This window comes from Lutra lutra, chromosome 9, assembly GCF_902655055.1.
Source record: "Lutra lutra chromosome 9, mLutLut1.2, whole genome shotgun sequence".
In the NCBI taxonomy this organism is placed as follows: domain Eukaryota; kingdom Metazoa; phylum Chordata; class Mammalia; order Carnivora; family Mustelidae; genus Lutra; species Lutra lutra.
The window spans coordinates 4,526,567-4,548,822 of NC_062286.1; the positions used below are offsets into that span (position 1 = coordinate 4,526,567).

At 43.9% G+C, this 22,256-nt stretch overlaps 1 protein-coding gene across 2 annotated transcripts in view; it reads left to right on the plus strand.

Moving 5' to 3' along the window:
* RNF144A (ring finger protein 144A) overlaps positions 1–22,256 on the plus strand; it is a 105,010-nt gene that overhangs the window by 10,915 nt on the left and 71,839 nt on the right. Inside the window, exon 2 of one of the 2 annotated variants that reach the window (XM_047745551.1) lies at positions 13,810–14,007. The exons of the other annotated variant lie outside the window; for it this stretch is intronic. The gene's annotated coding sequence lies outside the window, so the exon portion shown is untranslated. The remainder of the gene's footprint in view (positions 1–13,809; positions 14,008–22,256) is intronic. 2 annotated transcript variants of the gene reach the window in all.

Genomic DNA, 22,256 nt, shown 5'->3' on the forward strand with positions numbered 1-22,256 from the left:
GTATTAGCTCCAGAGTGTTAAAAAAAGAAAAATACCCCAAAAAACCTGGAGAATTGAGGTTGACACACGTGTCCTATTATGTCAACAAAATATAACTGCCATTTAGTCTAGAGAAACTCAAGGCACAATTTTATAGAAATTACATTTAACCTGAAAAGATGGCATTGTTTACCGGGAGGTAAAACCTTTCTGACCAAGGTACTGTCCTCCATGCTTCTGTCCTCTTTGCAGCTCTCCTGGGCCGTAGAGCAGAGGCTGAGATGTCCACGTCTGTTTGTCACACTTTCTTAGGGTGCATTGTGGCGGGCTGGGTTCCTGGAGGAAGGACACATCTTCCTCCTGTTCCCAACACAGGACCTGGTACCCGCCGCTTCAGGGTGTTAAAGTTTTAACTCAACGCAATCCATTTAAAAAAATAAATAAAGAAGTTTCAGATCTGCTTGAAGTGTTATGCGTTCTTCTTTCTGAAGCATCCCCACAGGGTGGTTTTTAAACCCAATGGCATCTATAAGCTGATCCCAAATGGCAAACGCCCTTAAATGAGCTGCTGACAAGAATAAGCATCTGGAAGCTGCAAACGTCGTTCGTATGATGTTAGTTTAAATTGTGTATGGTTCTCTCCTTGTACGGGCCCTCTGTATGTTACCAATACCATTCTGTGTATCTCCAGTCAGTCTGGTTACAATGAAACTACCATGACACAATAAAAAGTACCTTGGTTAGTAAGAAAGATTTTTCTCAGTAAACAAGACATTCTTATTTGAAAGGATTTCTAAGAGGAATTAGGTAAGAGGAACATTGGCTAATATGATGGCTAATCTGATGAAGGCTCCGACAGAACAGGAAGTGGTCAAGGGTAAATCACGTTGGCTCCGCAGAAGGAAAACGTTTGTAGGCCTGACTGGGGCCAGCTGAGGGGGAGGGATGGCTTAAGGACAGATGGATAAAGGCTGGATTTTTATTTGCAACCACAAATCCTGCTGACAGTTGAGCTTTGGGGAATCTAGCTCAAGGATATGATATTCAATGTGGGGAAAAAGAAGGAAATAGCATTTAAATAAGCATTGAACAAATGCCTCTGTGTGTGTGTGTGTGTGCGTGTGTGGAAAATGGAAAAACATCTAAGCAGTCCCAAATGGAAAACATCTAAGTATGGTTAAGTAAATATCCTGCTCTAATTAGATAAGATTTTTGGAGATTGTGGACATGGGAAAATGTTTATAATACATCATCAAGCGAAAACAACTGTGAGACCCAGTTGTCATATGCCAAGTGGTTCAAACTTAGAAAATATGCTGACGAAAAGGGATCCTAAATCCTAAGGATTGTGGCAATTAATGTTTTTGATTTTTTTTTTTAATAGAGAGGGACAGAGAGAGAGGTGGGACAGAGGGAGGGAGGGACTCTTAAGCAGGCTGTAGGCCCAGCATGGAGCCTGACATGGGGTTCAGCCCCTAGACCCCGAGACTGTAACCTGAGCTGAGATCCAAAATCAGACGTTTAACTGACTTTAAGTAGGTGCCCCTACTTTTTTTTTTTAATTGCGGTTATATTTTACAATGAACTAAATGATTCTCGTTCTAAAATTCATTTAATTGTAATTTTGCCCGCTGACACACACACATTTTATTATTTCATACACGACGAAGGTATCTTCCAGCAGATAAATGAATCGTGTCTGCAGTGGCTGATGGCTGCTGGGGGCTCGAAGAGGAATGGGGAAGGAACACGGAGAAGCCTCCTATTACTGATAAATAACACAAGCCATCCGAACTGCCATGTTTTTCCTGCTGGGCCCTCTTTCAGGGCGCTTTTATGTCCCAGCTCTGCTCATCTGACCATGGGCAGTTAACGTCAGGAGCATGACGGACCGTGGGGCCTGCAGGGCACATTACCGCCGAGCACCTTACTGCAGAGCAGGTGTGGTCCCGGCTTGAGGGCGAGGTTGCAAGACTGCAGGGATGGGGGCTCTAAATCCGCTCCAGGCTTCAGAATGTGCTAGGTCTTCTGCAAACCTCGAGACTCTCTGTAAATTTCTCCTTTTATTCATCTAAAGAGAGGAAATAGTACTCAGATTACTTCCTTTTCGGGACTTCTGCAAGGATTGAACAGATCGTGAATAAGAAAACTTAGAGAAACTGTGGAAGGCCTAACCAAAAGGCAGATTCACAAGTAACCCTTTGACACTTTATGGAGTGAGACGTGAGGGAGTGGGGAATGCTGCCTGCTGTACCCCATTTCCCTCTGGAAAACACGTCCTAGTCGAATAAAATACTGCCCTTCTGGTCTTCAAAAACCAAAACCATCAGACCTGTCAAGACTGCTACACTTTAGCTTTTCAGCTAAAATGAGGACAACCTAAATGAAATAATGCCATACTTCCTCCTTTCACTATCTTTCCTCTTTTAATTGTTGTTTTGCTGTATGTTTTCGGTGAGGATGCCCAAAAACGTGACATTGCCGGTAGGCACGGGACATCTTTACTCCTCTTACTCTTCACGATTTTAGCCTGACTGGATGTTATCAATTTTATGGATCTTCTGAAGAACCAGCCCAGGGGTTTTGTTGTTTTTCTCTATTGTTTTCCTGTTTATGATTTCATTGATTTCTGACCAGTATTTTACTGTGTCTTTTTTTTTTTTTTTTTTTTTCTGCTTGCTTTGGGCTTAAAATGGCTTTCTTAACTCTCATTTCCTAAAGAGGCAGCTTGGAGGGCTGACTTTAGATCTTTCTGCTTTTCTAATCTATGCATTTAATGTTATAAATTTCCGCATAAGTGCCGCTTTTGCTACATGGTACTCATTTGGTAACTTTTATTTTTATTTTCATTCATTTCAAATGTTTTTTATTGATTGATTGATTGATTGAGACTTCTTCCTTGCACCAAATGTTATCTAAAAGTGTGCTGTTTAATCTCCAGATATTTGGGGATGTTCCAATTTTCTGTCAGTGACTTGTAATTTAGGACCATTGTGATGTGAAAGCAGAGCTTAATGATTTCGATTTTATTTATTTTGTTTGTTTGTTTGTTTGTTAAGGTGGGTTTTATGGCCTAGAACATTCCCTGTTAGCTAGAGGAAAGTATATTCTATTATTCTTGGTTGGAATATTCTGTGTGTCAGATAAATCAAGTTGTTTGTTGGTGCTGCTTTGCTCAGCTATGTCTTGACTGATTGCCTGCCTGCTGGATCTGTCAGTTCCTGAGCAGAACGGTGTGTCCGCTAGGACTGTGGATTTGTGTATTTCTTCCTTGCAGGCCTGCCAGTTTGTGCTTCTGTATTTTGATACTCTGTTGCTAGTTGCATATACATTTAGTGTTACTATGTCTTAGAGAACCGACCCCTGTGTCCTTATGTAATGTCCCTCTTTATCTGCAGTGATTTTCCTTGTTCAGAAGTTAGTGTTGTCTGAAATTAACATAGCTACTTTAGCCTCTGCGGGATTAGCATTAGCATGCTCTATCCTTCTCCAGCTCTCACTTTCAAATGGAGCCTTCTTATTTACAGTGGACTTCTTTAAACAACATAATTGAGTCTGGCTTTTTTATTCACCTTGAAAATCCCCTCTTTTAACTTTTAGCCAACATTTTCAGACAGTTTACATTTAAAGTGATTCTGATATAATTGAATTAATATCCATAGTGTTCATAATTGTTGAAGATTTTATTTATCTATTTATTTATTTATTTATAATATTTTATTTATTTATCTGACACACAGAGAGAGAGTACAAGTAGGCAGAATGGCAGGCAGAGGGAGAGGGAGAAACAGGCTCCTTGCCAAGCAGGGAGTCTGATGCGGGGCTCGATCCTAGGACCCCAGGATCATGACCTGAGCTGAATGCATTTGCTTAACTGACTTAGCCACCCAGGCAGGCGTCCCTAAGATTTTATTTTTGTGTTTATTTATCTTAAGATTTTATTTTATTTTTCTTTAGACATTTTTTTATCTATTTGAGAGAGAGAGAGAGAGTATGAGTAGGGAGGTGGGGCAGAGAGAAAGGGAGAAGCAGACTTACCACTGAGCAGGGACCCTGACTCTGGGTTTGATCCCAGGACTCTACACCCAAAGTGGAACTTGAACTTACAACTCTGAGATCAAGAGTCACATGTTCTACTGCTGCCTGAGTCAGGTACCCCTAAAAATTTTATCTTTAAGTAAAGAGTCACAAATTCCATCCCCTGAGCCAGCTAGGTGTCCCGTAATTGTTTCTGGTCGTTACATCTGGTCTTTTTTCTCCTTCTTTAACTGACTTCTTTGCTTCTTAATATTGTATATAACTCCTTTTCATCTCCTCTGTTAATATATCAGTTATACATTTTTGGTAGTTTCTAACAGTTTTCTAACTTTCTAACATTTTTGGTGGTTGCCCCAGAGTTTGCAATATATGTTAAGTAAACTGAGCCCACTTTCAAATAATACTGTATCACTTGATATGTAATGATGTTATCTTTAGACAGTATTGTGGGATCTTCTCTCTGTTCCCTTATGACTTTGCTCATTTCTCTTATCCATATGCTATAATTACCCAATACATTGCTGTTGTTAGTGTTTAAACAATTTTCTTTTAGATCAATTAAAAGTAAGAAAAATAAAGTATTTATTTTATTTTTCTAAGTTTATTCATTCATTCATTTATTTATAATGATCTCTACAATCAACATGGAGCTTGAACCCCATGACCTGGAGATCGAAAGTCCCATTCTCTTCCTACTAAGGAAGCCAAGTGCCCCCAAAATATTTTATTTTAACTTCATTTATTCCTTCTTTCTTTTCCTGTGTTTACATTGATCTGCATTTTTGACAAATCACTTTTCTTCTCTCTGAAGAACTTTTAATATTTCTTGCAGTGCATAACAGCTGGTAATACACTGCCTCAGGTTTTGCTTATCTGAGAGTGTTTTTTCTCTCTCAGTTTTGAAGGATAGTTTTGCTGGAAATAGAATTTTAGGTTGGTAATTTTCTTTCAGTTTTTAACTATTTCACTCTGCTCTCTTCTTGCTTGTATGGTTTCTGAAGGGAAATCAGACCTGATTCTTTTTCTTGCTCCTGTCTTGGTACAGTGTTCTACCCCCCACCCCCCTGCTCTGGCTTTTTTAAAGAATTGCACTCTGTCTTCGATTTTTCCAACTCACCGCTGTGTGAGTAGGTGTACTTTTTCTTTTTCTTTTGGTATTTATTCTGCTTTATGTTCTCTGAGCGTCCTGAATCCATAGTTTGGTGTCTGTCATTGATTTTGGAACATTCTCAACGATGATTCTCACTTTAAAAAAATAAATAATTTTTCCCCATTCTCTCTTATTCTAGTATTCCCATTATGCATATGTTATGTATTTTGAAATTATCCTACAGTTCTTGGATGTTCTGTTCTGCTTGTCTTTCTTGTTTTTGGGAACTTTCTGTTGAACTCTCTTCAAGCTCACTGCTTTTTCTGTCAGGTATGCTCAGTCTTCTGGTGAGCCTGACAAAGGCATTCTTCATTCTATTTTGTTGTTGTTGTTGTTGTTTTTGTTTTTTAAGATTATTTATTTATTTATTTGACAGACAGAGATCACAAGTAGGCAGAGAGAGAGGAAGGGAAGCAGGCTCCCCGCCGAGCAGAGAGCCTGATGTGAAGCTCGATCCCAGGACTCTGGGATCATGACCTGAGCCAAAGGAAGAGGCTTTAACCCACTGAGCCACCCAGGCACCCCAACATTCTTCATTCTTTAGTAGGGTTTTTATTCTACCATTTTCCTTGGTTTGTTCTTTAAAATTCCATCTCTCTGCTGATAGAACCCATGTGTTCTTGCATTTTTCTACTTTTTCCATTAGCACCTTTAACATATTCATCATGATTATTATAAATTGTCTGATAATTCCAGTGTATGTGTCCTCTCTGAGTTTTGTTGTGATGCTTGTTGATTCTGATTTTTCTTGCCTTTTGGCATGCTTTGTGGATTTTTCATTGTTGTTGGTATTTGGTGTAGGAACTAAGGTAAAGGGCCATTAGGGTGTGGTTTTAGGCTGATCTGGCTAGGAGCTGAATTGTGTTCATTTTGTGCTGAAGCCAGAGGTACCTGAGGCTTCAGTTCCTCTAGGGCCTTGTGGTCTTTAGCATTTTCTCCTTGTTGAGTTGTGTCCATCTCTTGTAGATCTCTAACTGTCACTCATTGTGATTGTATGGGAGCCCGTTCATAGGCGGTAAGTTGAGGGGGGGTATGTTCCGTATTCTCTTCATCAGAAGGATGAAACTTCTGTCTCCCAGCAGGCCTCTGTACCCAGCCCTCTCCAGAGTTTCTGAACTATTTTGTTCCTCCTTGGGTGAGCCGAGGAGGATGAAGAGCTAGAGTCAGGCCACTGCCCTTCCTCAGGTTAGGAGAGGCCTGCAGGATGAGTCTGTGAACCATTCTAGCCATCTTTCATTTGGTTACTCTTCCCCTGGCCCAACTGGGAATGGGTTTTTCTTGGCTCTTTGCTATGAGAACCTCATGTGGGATTCCCTGGGAATGGGGAGTGTCAAACCCATGAACATGCAGGGGTGCCCTCAAGGCTGTGGCTCCAGCAACTCATGCAAATTACCATGCAGGTGTTCCTCCCACGTGTGGCCCCAGTAGATTCTCCTCCTGGTGAATGGGTCTTGGCTGTCACTCTCTGTCTCACCTCTCTCCAGATTTGGGGGGTTGGATTGCCCTGTGACCCAGTTTCTGATGGTAGCTTGAAGGGCTGGGTTGTCCGTTTGTCCAGCCTTTCCTGATGAAGATGTGACCAATTAGCTTCCCCACGCTACACATGTTGGCACTGAAACCTGTAGCTCCCACCCTGCATTTTTTGTTGTTGTTGTTGTTTGTTTGTTTTAAGATTTTTATTTATTTATTTCACAGACAGAGATCACAAGCAGGCAGAGAGACAGGTAGAGAGAGAGGGGGAGGCAGGCTCCCTGACAAGCAGAGAGCCCGATGTGGGGCTCGATCCCAGGACCCTGGGATCATGACCTAAGCTGAAGACAGAGGCCCAACCCACTGAGCCACCCAGGGGCCCCTCCTACCCTGCGTTTTATACCCATGTGTGCTCTTCTTCCTTGCTCTTGTCCACTTACTAGCTCTGTGGAGGCCTGGCCATGGTAGTGGACATAGGCTCTCGCTATAGCGTGAAGCTGGCCAATTCTGTGCATGTAGGCTTTGACTTTCTAACCTGTAAGTAAAATGTAATGAGTCCTCTAGTCCCTTCCAGCTTTGGCCCCAACGTTTTCTTCTAGATGACTTGCGAAAGCTTGCAAGATATTCTGCAGCCATTGTGTGTTCAGAATTTTCAGTCAACTGATAACCTTTGCCCTAGTAAGCAGAAAATGATTATCTGGATAATCTTTGCATGGATTGTTTCATTTCTCTGCCATCTATGGACCATGATACAATTGGCTTACAGATATTAGGTGTTCAAATATTTTTGAAAAAAAATTACAATGAGTGACTTGGATAGAATATTTTCAGGAAATAGTTGATGTAAATGGTAGTCTTTAAAAGTGAAGTACAAAAGAAGCCACACACAAAAGGTGACTTAGTGTGTTATCCCTTTTATATGAAATAGCCAGAATAGGTAAAACCATAGAGATGGAATGCAGATTGCTGTTTTTCAGGAACTGGGTGGTGGGGGGTGGGGTGGGCAATCCCTGTTTAATGAGTGATGTGTTTTGTTTTGGGGAGATGGAAGTGTTTTGGAACTAGAGGTGCTGATTGTGCATTGTGAATGTAATCCATGCCACTGAATCATTTACTTTAAAATGGTTAATTTTATGTCATGTGAATTTCATGTCAATAAAAACATATATTACATTAAAATTTAAAAATCTAGCAGTACAAAAACTTTTACAGTACAATGAAATTCTTTCTGCTGCCCCAGGCCTTTAGCCTCCAATCACTTTCTTCCATATACTTGCCCACCTGCCCCCCTTACCTCCCTTTATAAGTGGGAAATACTGCATATTGCTTTTTGCTACTTAATCTGGAGATTGTTTCCCCCTTATCAGGACATAAAATCTACCTTCAAACTATATAGTCAAAGGGATTACTTTCCAAGTTCTTTAAAGTTGGTGTATGTTTTATCTCACCATTTCAAACCACCCCCCCTCCCTTCAGTAATGCTTCTGCTCTAACAAGCTTCTTGTTTTGTGCCTAATTCAGTATCCAGTTGGGTAAATCAGTCAGCTCTTTGTGTGAGCAGGTTTAAAGCTAAGAATCAGCTTCATTTTTTTATGAGTCATTTCTCAGAATCAGGAGTGATGGTGGAATTAGCCAAATGCCTTTTATCACAGCAAGAGAATTAAAAAAACAACTCATTTAATTAATTGATAGTCAATGAGCCAATGAATTTGTTCCATAGCTAATTTCACAAATGTCTTCATTACTGGAGAAAGTATTTCATTTTCCCCCAGAGAAGACAAATGTGGAACAACTAACTGCAGGACAGCTCTAAAGGGAAGCCCGTGGGGCCCTCTGTCCCCCAGCATGCACGACCATTAGTGTACAATGCCTGTAGACAGAGATTGCTTTCTTGACTCCGGACAAGACCTCTATTCATATTAAAGTCAAACAAATCGCATATGTGAAAACCTCTACTTATCCTGGCTGCTCAGGCTGAAATGCATAGGACTGTGTTGACTTGGGGAATAGAAACTTGCACATTGGGCAGCAGCTAAGAGAAATCCTCAACGTGGAAACTGAAAGATTGGGGGAGAAGTAAGAAGGATTGCCTTTGGGTTCCTTTTGTGTCTGTGTGTGAGAAGTTGTAGGTAAGCGGGGCGCTTTTTCTTCATGAGCAAAGTTCTGGGCTGGTGACTGGTCATCATTAGACACCAAGTCTAAAAGTGCATCCATCATGGAGAGGAGAGAGAGACAAGGAGGAAGAGGATGAGTCTTCACTAACCAGTCCTAGTTTAGATGTGAGAACAGGCCCCACACTGAGGATTTGCTTCAGGGACCTGAGAATGCAAAGCAAGGGGGTGTTTTTGTGGGATTTTAATTCAGAGTTGCAATATTTTGCACTTAATGTGATCTTTTGTGAGACCAAACAAAAATATTATTTTTCCCTCAGTGTGTATTATTCCATGGGCAATATACTACATCAAAAATCTTCAGCTCAAAAAAAAAAAAAATCTTTATCTCTAAAACCTTAGAGTTATAAATGCAGAAATTAAAAAAAAAAAGTTCAGTTGGGAATAAAATGAAAAGTAAAATTCCCTTTAGTCTAAAATGATTATCAGTGGGTTTTCCCTTTTCCTACATTCTTCTAGAAAAATTATGTGTGAATGTATTACTTAAATTTACGTTCACAAATTGGATTGTTGTATAAACTGTCTTGTACTATGTCTTTTTATTTGCTGTTATGTCTTAGACATCTTTTCATACCAACCCATCCAGGGCTGGCTCATTCTTGACTTGCATGGATGACACCATGTTATTTATTCACTTTGTCCCTCTTACTGGACATTTAAGTAGCTTTTCAGTGTTTCCTCTTTCAAAGAATGCTACCAAGACTATGTTTTTACATACATAGGAGATATTTTTGCCAGTCTATCTGTAGAATAAATAGGGTGGCACGTGTGGGCCAAAGGTGTGTGTGTTTTTTAATATATATATTTGAAGATTTATGTATTTATTTGAGAGAGAGAGAGAGAGAGAGAGTGAGCAGGGGGATGGGCAGTGGGAGAGAATCTCAAGCAGACTTCATTCCAAGGGAAGAGCCTGATGTAGGGCTCAATTCCATGACCCTGAGGTCATGAGTCAGAGCTGAAATGAAGTTAGAGCCTTAACCAACTGAGCCACCAAGTGCCCCTGCATGTTTTATATTTGGATCTATTTCCAAATCATTTTTAAAATGGCACCTATTGGGGCGCCTGGGTGGCTCAGTGGGTTAAGCCACTGCCTTCGGCTCAGGTCATGATCCCAGGTCCTGGGTTCAAGCCCCGCATCGGGCTTTCTGCTCGGCAGGGAGCCTGCTTCCTCCTCTCTCTCTGCCTGCCTCTCTGCCTACTTGTGATTTCTCTCTGTCAAATAAATAAATAAAATCTTTAAAAAAAAAAAAATAAAAAATAAAATGGCACCTATTATTATACTCCTAAAACAATAAATGAAATTTCCTATTACACCACACTCAATAGTATGGACTTTTTAATCCAGCAGTGTTGAATTTTTAATCATTGCTGGCCTGATGGCATCTTTTTTCTTCTTTAGTTTTGAGGTTTACTTTGAAAGGCCTTCCCAACTCCCGGTTATAAATTTAGTCCTTTCTTTTCTTTTCTTTTCTTTTTTTTTTTTTAATCTCCGCTCCCAACACAGGGCTCAAACTCACAACCCTGACATCAAGCCCATCGAGAGTCGCATGCTTCTCTGACTGAGCCAGCCAGGCGCCCCACATTCCATCCATTTTTGTGTCACTCCTACCCGGGATCTCAGAGGCTGGTAGGAGGGCAGAAAAGGTTGATAGCTGAGCGCGTACCACTGGGCTTGGGCTCCACCACTGTCTGTGCATTCCTGGCGCTCTGCAGAGCTGCGCGCTAACAATAGCGGGGCTTGTGGGGAAATGTCAGGACAGGGACTGACCGCTCACATGCCCTGCGGCTTCAGAGGCCGGCCAGTGCTAAGAGCAGCGCCTGGTACCCAGGCCAGAGAGCTGTGGCTGCAGGCTGCCGCCGCTCATACTCCACATGGATGGAAAAGGCCCGGTGGGAAACACCGCCACACTTTAGCTCCAGCCCGGTTGTTGGGCTGGGGCGGCGCAGGATTGGGCAGCTCCCTGGCCCTGGGGCTCCGGAAAGGAGGGGTCAAGGGTCTTTGCAACCTGCCAACAGCCTGAAAGCCCACACGGGCTCCAGACACACCCCTCTGTGTCCAGAGCTCTGCAGGTGGCTTCCCTTTGTACATCTTTTTAAAAGGCAGCTAGAAAAGTCTCCTGTGGCCTGTGCGCCGGCTGAGCAGAGAGCTTCTCTTTCCTGCTCAAGATGCTAATTCTGTCGCCCAGCTCTTCTTCCTGGGGGGAAGTGGTGTAAGCAGCCAGTCAGAGACTGCATTGTATTGTGTTTTGTTGGGAGGGTCTGAATTTATTGCCAAGTAAAGGCAGAGAATAAATTTGCCAAAACTGCGGTCATGTTTTCTGGAGTCCGTATCTTGATGTGTCAGGACCAAAGAGGGGTCCTTTTCCACAGGTGAAGAGGCTGGGCTTGTGCCCGGCGACGCGGGGGGCAGCTGGGACCCCCCCCCCAACCTTCACGGGGAGACTTCCCAGCCAGGAGCCGGGTCTTGAGCGATGCAGGGCTGAGGCTGCGCGTGGGAACGCTTGTCATTTTAGCCACAGAGCAGCGAGGAAGGAGTAGCTGTGGGTCTATGCACTAGGACGTATCTCACGTCTGGTCACATTTAAACATTTGCTGCTCTCAGATGCCCCTCTTTGAAGTGACTAGAAAGACGGAATTGATTTTGTCCTTTGCTCCCTGAGCAGACACGCCTAAAATAAGCCAAGTTCAGATGTTGGTGTTACGTTCCTGAACAGGCATTGCACTTGAGAAGAGAGTGGGAGATCCAGGCGTGATCTTGCCTTACTCAAGCTTTTTCCAGTTGATGTTTGTTTGTTTGTTTCTAAGATTTCAGCAATCTTTACACCCAATGTGGGAATCAAGATGAACAGCCAAACGTTCTACCAACTGAGTGACCCAGGCGCCCCTGCTGTTTCTTTTTTATTAATAGTTTCACGAGGTACAACTGACCATTTTAAAGTACAGCTGACCCTCAGGCAACACGGGTTTGAAATGTGCGGTCCACTTATACACAGATTTCGTTTAATAAATACAGTACAGTTCTGTCAATGTACTTTCTCTTCCTTAATGATTTTCTTAACAACATTTCCTTTTCTTTATGTTACTTTATTATAAGAACACAGTATACATTACCTCTAACATACAAAATATGTGTGAATCGAATGGTGAAAATTTTATGAGCTTATTGGGCATTTCAGTCTCTTCTTTAGGGAAATGTCTCTTCAGACTTTTTGCCCATTTTTGATTTGGGTTATTTGTCTCTTCTTTACTCTTGAGTTGAGTTGGTCCTTTATATAATCTGGACAGATACTAGGTCCCTGTCAGTAGGATGTTTTGTATGTATTTTCTTCCCTTCTGTGAGTTGTTTTTTTAACTTTATCGATGATGTTTTTTTGACACCTGAAATTTTAAAATTTCTTTTTTTTTTAATTGTGTGTGTTTTTGACGACATACCTAAGAAACTGGTGCCTAATGTAAAGCCACAAGGATTTAACTCCTATGTTTTCTTTGAAGAGTTTTATGATTTTCACTCTTACATTGAGGTCAGGCATGTCGTGGGTTAATTTTTTGTGAGAGGTATAAAGTTTATCTTGTGATTCATTCCAGGGGCCGAAAAGACCGTCACTTACCCTTTAAAATGCCATGACATTCTTGTCAACAACCCGTTACCCGTTGATGTATGGGTTTATTTCTAGACTGTCAGTTCTAATCCCGTGATCTGTGTGTCTGTCCCTATGCCAAGGCCACACCGTCTTGATTACTTTGGCTTTTTTTTTTTTTTTTTTTTTACCTCAGGAAGTATGACTCCAACTTTCCTTCTGTTTCAAGGTTCTTTTGGCTATTCAAAGTCTCTTGCATTCCCATATAAATTTTAGAATCAGCTTGTCAATTTTAAACCAACAACAAAAAAAGAGAACCTGGGATTTGAGTAAACAGGACACTGAATCTGAAGATCAGATCAGGGAGTGTTGCTTTCTTAACAACATTGTCGTCTGACCCTCGTGCACAGGATGTCTTTCCATTTATTTAGGTCTTTGAATTCTTTTTTTTTTTTAAAGATTTTATTTATTTATTTGACAGACAGAGATCACAAGTAGGCAGAGAGAGAGAGAGGAAGAGAAGCAGGCCTCCTGCTTAGCAGAGAGCCTGATGCAGGGCTCCATCCCAGGACTCTGGGATCATGACCTGAGCCGAAAGCAGAGGTTTTAACCCACTGAGCCACCCAGGCGCCCCTGAATTCTTTTAATGATGTTTTGGTAGTTCTCAGTGTATAAGTCTTAAACATCTTTTGTGAAATTTATTTGTAAATATCGTATTCTTTTTGATGCTATTCTAAAATGGGTCTCTTCTAAGAGTACATATTTTTTTACTCCATTCTACCAAATTCTGCCTTTTGATTGGAGTATTTAGACCATTTTATATAATTACTGATAAGGTAGAATTTATACCTGCCATTTTGCTGTTTGTTTCCCTTGGGTCCTTTGTCTTTTCTGTTCCTTTTTTCCTCTGTTGTGTCTTCTTTTATGCTAAGTAGTTTATAGTACACCATTTTAATTCCATTGTTCCTTTTTTAAAATATGTTTTGGAATTATTTTCTGAGTGGTTGCCTTAGGGATTAAAATGAACATCATCTTGTCTTATTTTTCGCTTTTCCTTGGACCTGAATCTGTCCCTGTAGGAATCCAATCAGGAGAACTCTGATGGCTGTGACTGGAAAGGGAGTGGCCAGAAGGTGCAAGCCGAGGGATAGTTTATTATCTGAGAATTATCTGTGTGGGTGGATTTATCTGTTAACTTCTGGGTGGAATTGGGCTGTTTATACCACAGACCTCTCCAGTGAACCGTGATACTTCTCAAATGTTTGATTCCGTACGGTTTTTGGTGGGTCCATCCATTGCCTTCCCTCCTGGCTTGGAGATGTGAGAGGCCGGTGCTGGCGTGGCTGAAGTCAGCCTGGTGGGTCTCGCTTCCTCCTCCTGCAACCTGTTCTCTGAGCTCCTGTGCTCTCCTCACATTCCCCAGGTGCCCAGCCCTCTGCTGAGTCTGGTACACTCCCGGTCCCCAGGGCTGGAGGGACCCCGGTGCCTGAGACCTTCTCCCAGGGCTCCGCGTGAACATCCTATCATGAAGGGAGGAACCAGCTGAATGCGCGGAAGCCCGTCGGGGCCCCGGGACTTGGGCAGAAGACAATTCCTCTCCTCCCCTCAGAACTTCTCGGAGGTAATTTTGAAATTGGAAAATGAAGGCTTGAAAACCTTCGTTTATGTCTTAGTAAAATCTTGGCCACTGGGGAGACTGTAACCCTGCCTGGGTAGATTTTTCTGTACCTCTTAAGCTACATCGTGTAAGCAATTACCTACTACACTGCTCCTGAATTAATTTTAAGGATGTTTCTCAACATATTATGTTCAGCTGTTAGAGTAATTAATATTTTATGAAGATTTCCACATGGGTCCTCATTTACTGCTTTTAACAAGCTGTGAGGTTGATCTTGCTGGTCTTGTTTGGTAGATTGGGAAACAGGTCTTGAAAATGTGGCCAGGGTCTCACTGATTTATTAATTCACGGAGAACCAGAGGGCTGTGCTCCTGGGCCCTGTTCCAACTCGGGACCCACAGTGAACACAACAGATGCAAACCCCCACTCTCATGGGGATCCTAGCTTAGTGGGGGTGTGAGTGGAGGATGGAGTGGGGGCGGGGTCGGAGACAGACCACAGACAGCTGACAGGTGAAGAAGAGAATTACATGTTTTGTTACAAGTCCTGCATGTCGTGGAGAAAACAAAGAGCAGACCAAATTTAGGAGGGTGGGTAGCTTGCAGTTTTAAAGGGAGTGGTTAGAAAGGTGTCATTAAAAAGCGGACATTTGAACATGGATTTAAGGAGTTGTGCTAACTAACCGCTTGGCGTCTGGGACAAGAGCACTGTAGTTAGGAGAAAAGGTGGTTGCAGAGGTTCCCTTGTGTCTTGGAGGAACACCAAGGAGGCAGGGTGGCTGGAGGGGAACCGGCAGAGGGACTCGAGTTGGGGTGGGGGCTGGTCAGGAGGTGACAGGAGGCTGACGATGTCTAGCACTGCAGACATTGGGGAATTCTAGGTTTGATGATGGGAAATCAGTGCAGGATATTAAACAGAGGAGAGACAGGCTCTGCATTCCATTTTATTTTTATTTTAAGATTTTATTTATTTTCTGACAGAGGGCGCATAAACAGGGTGAGTGGCAGAGGGGGTGGGACGAGGGACACGATCCTAGGACCCTGGGATCACGACCTGAGCCAAATAACTGACTGAGCCACCCAGGTACCTTGCATCCATTTGGATAGACTCACTCTGGCCTCTGTATTGATACAGGATGTATGGGTGGAGGAGGAGGGTAGATGAAGAGACCATTTAGAGGTCAATAGAGAAATCTGTTACAGTAATTCAGACAAGAGATAATGGTGGCTTGTCCTGCTGGTAGCAGAGCAAGTAGTGAAAAGTGGTCATATTCTGGTTAGTTTGAATATAGAGTCCCTAAAATGTCCCAGGAGAATGGGTATGGGGTGCAAGAGGAAGGGTCACATCTAAGTACATCAGGGATTTCAGCTGCTGTAACTAGATTGAGTTGTCCCCCACTGAGACAGGAAGTCTGCGGAGAGAGAAAGCTGGGCTACAGGAAGGTTGGAAGCTCAGTCCGAGACACTGAGAGGCTGTAAGACAGATGGTGAGTGGACAGTTCTGTACATCCCCTAGCGAGGACTGTGATGGGAGCTGGTGCACAGTGGGAGTTTTGGGCCTGTGGATGGTATTTAAAGGAACACGATCAGATGAGATCCCAGGGAAAAGCGAGTTGTGAGGACTGGGCCCTGGGACATTTCTAGCTCAATGAAGACCAAGAGAGAAGGAAGAGGCAGCAAAGGAGACCAAGCAGGAGCCGCTAGAGATGTTGGAAGCCACATGAGATCATCTCAGAAGCAGGGAGTCAGAAGCTACAGTCCAATGACATGAGGGCCGAGAGGTCTCTTGGGTCAGCGCCGGGCAGGTCATTGGTGGCTTTGGGAAGAACAGAAGAATGGCAGGTGGGTCTGGTGACGGTGGGAACCAGAAGTGCCATTGGAGTGAGTTCAGAGGGAAGGACGGAGGGGAGGAGTTGGAGACATATTGTTGACAACCGTCGTGAGAAGCTTTGCCGCAAAGGGAGCAGAATATGGGGCGGTGTCTGGATAAATAAGGCCGAGAGCATTAATTTTCGGTTGGAAGCATTAACATTATACTTACAGGCCGGCGGCAAGTTAGTAGGGAGCGGAAGATTGATAATGTAGGACGGGGCTGTTGCAGTCATTTCTTGAGCGGGCGACAGGTGCGCCTGGGTACCAGTTCTTGCTTCAAGAGGCCTGCAGGTAAGTGGGGGAGGGTAGGCTAGTGACAGACATGTGGGGACCCAGGTGTGGTGCTCACTCCGGAGTTTTCCTCTGATTGCTTCTATTTTCTTTGCGAAATAAGAAACAAGGTGGCCAGTGGAGGCAGCCATGGTGGAAGAGGGGTTGCGAGTTTGGGGAGACCAGGGAAGGAATGACAAGTCCTCTAGAAAGAGTGGTCACGTGGTAGCATTGGGAGTGCCCCTGAAGCAAGACCCCTATCAGGGAGATTGTGTGTTTCCTTAGCTCAGCTGGGGAGCAGAGGCACCCAGTAGGTCAAGAGTCGAATTCTTGTTTGGCCGAGCAGAGGGTGCAGAGTGAGAGGGTGACCTGAGTGGACCGTGTCTGCAGGAGGGAGATGCGCCTGCAGAGCTGCAGATGGTGACGCAGAGGGGTGGCGAGGAAGAGCCAGGGCTGGACGGACGATGGGTGGAGGGGGCACAGAGGAGGGTCACGGCTATCCAGTTCGGGCACCTGGTGGGACTGGGTGAGGGACACCGGAGCTAGGCTGCAGCTGTGCAGGGAACCAGGGATCTGGGGCCTTGGCAGGTGCCTAAACTCCACTGTTCCTCCCTGCGAGGCCCGGCTTCCGCTGCCTGACTTCCCAGGGCCTACCCCCGCCATCCCGCAAACCCCGATGGGCAAGCCCATGTAGCTGCCTGGCCCCCGGAGCGGGGCTGGGAGCACACGGCCAGCAGCACGGTGCTTCGTGCAGGCAGAGGCAGGTGTGGGGAGGTGGGAAGGACTTCAGCACCCTGGAAAGAAAGAGGAAATGCAGACATTGACATTTGCTTCTGCTTCTTCCCCTTCCTCACATGCCTTGGAGGCTGTGTGCTTGCCAACCTTTTGCTTTTTAACCTAAAGTTGAACTTTTTCGGGTGGTTGCATCTTTCTGAGCAGTGCGTGTACCGGCGCGGAGATGGGGAGCGGGTCTGCAGGTGTGAGGGAGGCAGGGAAGCTCCCTGGAGAAAATGCATTGGGGCCGGGTGGACTGGCCTGTTTTCCTGCCCACACCCACCTCCCAGGACGTTCTGTTTGCGAGTCTGTCTCCAGCAAATTCCAGGAGCGGTGAAATGGCTTCAGAATCACAAAAGAGCCACGTTGAAGAGGCCAAAATACCAGAACATGACATTCCAGCCCAAGCAGAGAGCTATTTTTAAATGTTTAGGATTTAGAAAGAGAAACAGTCTTCATGGAATACGAACCACCCCCAGTTCACACTTTGGGGATTGAAGTAGCTAAATCTGAAAGATAATTCTGGTTTGCTTTTCTCATCAAGTGGAGAATGTCATTGGTGAAAAAGATGTCTTGGGCTGAGCAGCTGTGGCCTGGCCTTGGCCGTGACCCAGCACCAGGAAGGGCCCACCCTGAGGCCCCCGTTAGCTCTGCTCTGGGCTAGTGAAGCTTTAGGGCAAAGGTCCTTTGAAACACTAACTAGCAGCAAAAACATCAGTAGTGCTCTCGGTTTCAGAGTGGCTGCGGGGGTTAAACGGGCGGTATTTTAGAAATGAGAACAGTTAGAGATGCTGTTGTGAGTTTCCATGGCTGAAGGCTCTGTTCAGATAAATCCTAACAAGCACATTTTCCGTGTGTAACTCAGTTGCCGTTTCTTTTTATTTATTTTTGTCTCTTTTCTGTTTGTGGGAGAGCTTTGGGCAGCTTTGGTCTCTGGGCTGCTCTGCTGGCCGGCCGGTGTGAGGCTGGGCTCGGCCTCCACAAGCACTGGGTTTCCACCTGCTGGGTTGGAGGGTGTGAGCAGCAGAGAGAGAGAGAGAGAACATGGCCCTGGGACTGCGGGCCTCTCTGGACGGGTCAGCCTCTCACCTCCGTGGGCATCGGTCACATGCAAGGCCGCGAGTGGGCCTGGGAGGGACCAGGGAGGTCAGGTGTTTCGCCTTAATGTTTCTCTTCGACTGATGTTAACAAGCTGACCGCGTAGAGCTCCAGTTTCCAAGACGGAGGCGATGAGGAGTGGGTGCTGAGGCTGGGAAGATGCCAGGAACTGAGACCCTGTGCACGGCTCTGGGGCGGGGGCAGGGACGGAGAGAGAGGACAGAGGTCTCCGCAGCCACCTGTGCTGGACCCTGCATATTGGGAGTCAGAATCAATCCATGGCTGATGGAGAGCCACTAAAATTTGTGAACAGTAATGACAGGATTAAAAAGAAAAAAGTGTTCTGTGCAGATTCATTGGGGGCCATTGTGCTTCTGATATGAAGAGAAGATTGGAAGCAGCGAAAAGAGTCAGATGGGAAAGTTGGATCACGTGACCTAACAAAATCCAGGGACTTGCCCCCAATTTTAAAAGTGTAGTAGTTTCGGGGCACCTGGGTGGCTCAGTGGGTTAAGCCTCTGCCTTCAGCGAGCCCCACATCGGGCTCTCTGCTCAGCGGGGAGCCTGCTTCCCCCTTTCTCTGCCTGCCTCTCTGTCTACTTGTGATCTCTCTCTGTCAAATAAATAAATAAAATCTTTATATATATATATATATATATATATATATATATTAGGTTTTTTGATTATTCCTAAAAGCCTAACAGAGCTTCATAGACTCCTGCATATACAAAGTTACCAAAGAAATCTCATGCCTTCTCCTGTACTTGGAGTTGCATAACTTATGACCTTAGCTACATTTAACATTGCTTGATTAAATATCAATGAGGAAACCATTAGTATTGGGTCATTATAATTTATTGTCAAATGGATAACATAATTCAATTACCTCAACTCATTTTCATTCTGACTTTACTGATTTTAATAATTGATTTTATGAGTGTGTTCCATAATTTATTTCTCGTATTTTAAAAAGTGTCTATCTATCTATCAACACATTTGAATTTAATACGAAGGTGATAGAAAGGGCATCTCACTGGCTGACTGGTTTGGCAGTGAAAAGGATCTTTGTCTCTTAAGTTATTAGAACAAACTAAAAATGCAAGTAATAAGCACGAACATGTAATTGAAGCATTGTTATAATAGAGTCATGCACTGAGATATTTTATATGGAAAGGTACATTAAAATTTATATTTTTTCAGATTCTTTCTGGGTATGTTGGTTGAAACAAAGTGCCCCAGGAGAAAAAGTAATGAGTATGATTAGAGCGTTTCTATAGCCTTAGTCCACTGTATTGATGTACTTCCCAGAAATTGGGCCTTGTATGACTGATGTCTTGGTAATTCGTTTTCTCACAGATCAGGTGGCTTCCCAAGGTTTTCTTTTGTAGGAAGATCCAGTGATTAAATTATTGGTGGATCACTAAAGCTAGTTTTTATTTTATTATTGTGTGATTTTTGGCATATATGTAGAAGAAGTTTCATTTCTTTTTTTTTTTTAAAGATTTTATTTATTTATTTGACAGAGAGAAATCACAAGTAGGCAGAGAGGCAGGCAGAGAGAGAGGAGGAAGCAGGCTCCCTGCTGAGCAGAAAGCCCGATGTGGGGCTCGAACCCAGGACCTGGGATCATGACCTGAGCCGAAGGCAGCAGCCACCCAGGCGCCCCGAAGTTTCATTTCTTTAGACACATGATCCATTCACATATATGTACTTAGGAACAAATGATCTTGAACTTGTGCTTTGTGGGAGTCCTGTTAGGAACCATGCCCTGCTAGGGGAGCGGCCATTGGTACTGAAATCCAATGCATTATTTGCAGAGTTTAGGACTATCACGTGGAGACCATGGATGGGCAGGGTTGGTGTGTAGGCAAGGAGAGGTGCCAGTGGGCTTTGGGGATCTATCCCTGGAAGTGTAGGCCATGCAAGATGGCCACCCAGTATCGTGCAGGGTATTTGTTCTGGGTACTCTTTATGCAGCACTGTGGTGTGAGTTGGAGAGACCACCAGAGAATATAACCTTCTCAACCCCCCAGCAAGGAGATCAAAGGCAGTGTGGGGTTTTGAAAAATCGGAATGGGGAACATTTTGTGATTTTTCCACTGTATGAGTAAGTGAATGTGAGGTTCCACCAGAAACAGGGTGTTTTGTGTATAAATTATTTCAAGATGGGGAAAAATCATATTTTATGATCTTTGAAGAGGGTGCTAGCCTAAAGAAAACATTTCACAAAACTCTTTCTTTTGTAAAGGAATCAAGAAGTTTTCTGTAGAACAGAGAATAAATCAAAAGTGCATGTTCTGAGCAAGATTCTTGTTCCGTTAGCAGACAGGACATGAAGGATGTCCTCTGTACTAAGGATCATGACATCACGGATGTTAAGAGCTGGTGCCGGTGTTGAATCTGGACCTCTGTAGCCCAGAGCTGCATCTCTGGTGGTGGAGATGGAGGCAGGGGAGGGCGTGGGTATCTTCCAAGATTTCCATTCAGAGATCTGGCCACCAGCTCAGATAGACCATCCCTGTTCTCTTTAAATTCAGAGCTGGCGAGTCAACAGTGGGTTTTCTGAATCCATCCAGGATCCGTCCTTGCTCTTAACCTCAGACTTTGCACTTTGAAAGTTTACCAGCTAAGCTGGTTCCTTAATTTTTAAATAAGTACACACACATAGTAAAATCACGAAAGTAAAACTACAGAGAAGATATTAAATACCAATTTAAATGGTCTCTTTGATTTCCCCAGAGAAAACCAGTTTGATTTTTTTTTTTGTTTACTCATCTAGAAAAATGTAGTACTCATGAAAAGATACTCTTTTGATCTTTATTTTATCTTTTAACGATTGATTTATTAACTTTAGAGAGAGTGCAAGTGGCAGGGGTGGGGTGAGGAGGGACAGAGGGAGATGGAGAGACAGAATTGCAAGCAGACTCCTTGCTGAGTGCAGAGCCTAAAGACACTGGGCTGTACCCAGGACCCTGAGATCATGACCTGAGCTGAGATAGAGAGTTGGCTGCTTAACCAACTGAGCCACCCAGGCACCCCAAAAGATACCTTTTTAAATGTAAACCGGGTAAGCCGTTGGAACCCTTCCAAAGAGGGCTTTTAAGGAAGCGTCAAGTAGGATGTGATACACAGATGTCCTCACGTGTGCGAGTTACGGAGCACGTGTAGGGAACGTCCTGTGTCCTATGCAAAGATGTCAATACCGTGGCATCCTATGAAGAACGCTCCTCCCCCGTCTGTCCACCCTGCCCCCCCCACCTTCTAACCCTCCCTTGAGAGCCCGGGATGTGTGTATCTCGCTAAACCCTGTAGAATTTGACTCTGAGAAATGGGCTCCCGCTGTGAGGAGACCTGTCTGCTCAGTGCTCTGTTTCTGCGGTTTCACCGCATGGTTCTCTGTGGCTGAACTTATTCAACCTCCCATTCTGGGTACTAGACAGTGCCGACTCCCAGCAATCCATGCGTCTTTCTGCCGGGGGGAGTTGGGTGATTTCACTGTCTGGCCTAGAACATTCTGCTGTTGATATTTGGGCCCAGGTCTTTGCATTTTTTTCTTGATTATATAGTTAGGAGGAGCTTCTGGGCCTGAAGAAAGGCTAATTCATGACCAATTTCAGGAGAAAACGCAGTGATTTGAGAAGTGATTTTACCCGTTTGCGTCATCGTCAGCACTAAATAGGTTTCTTGGAAGATCCCTGCCTGTCGTATTCCATCGCTCGTGTTTGTGGGCTCCTTAAGTTCTGCCCAGCTCATAGTCGAGCGGGCGGAAGGTGCCCGGGGCACAGAGCTTTCTGCATGCTTAATCACCACCTGTTTCCTCCTTGTAAAAAGACCGTTCCTCTCTTTGGTCTCATTTTCTGTTGGATTGGGTATGTTCTTCTCATTGAAAACATCCTTAATATATTCTGGAGAGTAATGTATGTTTCATGTGTTAAGCTACTACCTCCCCATTTGCGCCATGTATTTTTACAAGGTGTGTCTTTTGATGAATAGACGTTCTGGATTTTAGCATATTTGATAAAGTGCCAACCTTGCCCGTTTATCGTTGGGGCCTTTCATTTAAGACGCTCTTCTGTATCTTGAGGTCAGAAGTTACTTCTATATTTTCCTCTGTCAGTTTTAACATTATGTGGAGTTAATTTTGGTGTGTGATGTAAGAATCCAATATGATCTTTATCCATAGGAAAAATAATGTACCAAGAACCATTTATTGAGTAATACGTTCTTCCCATTGATCTG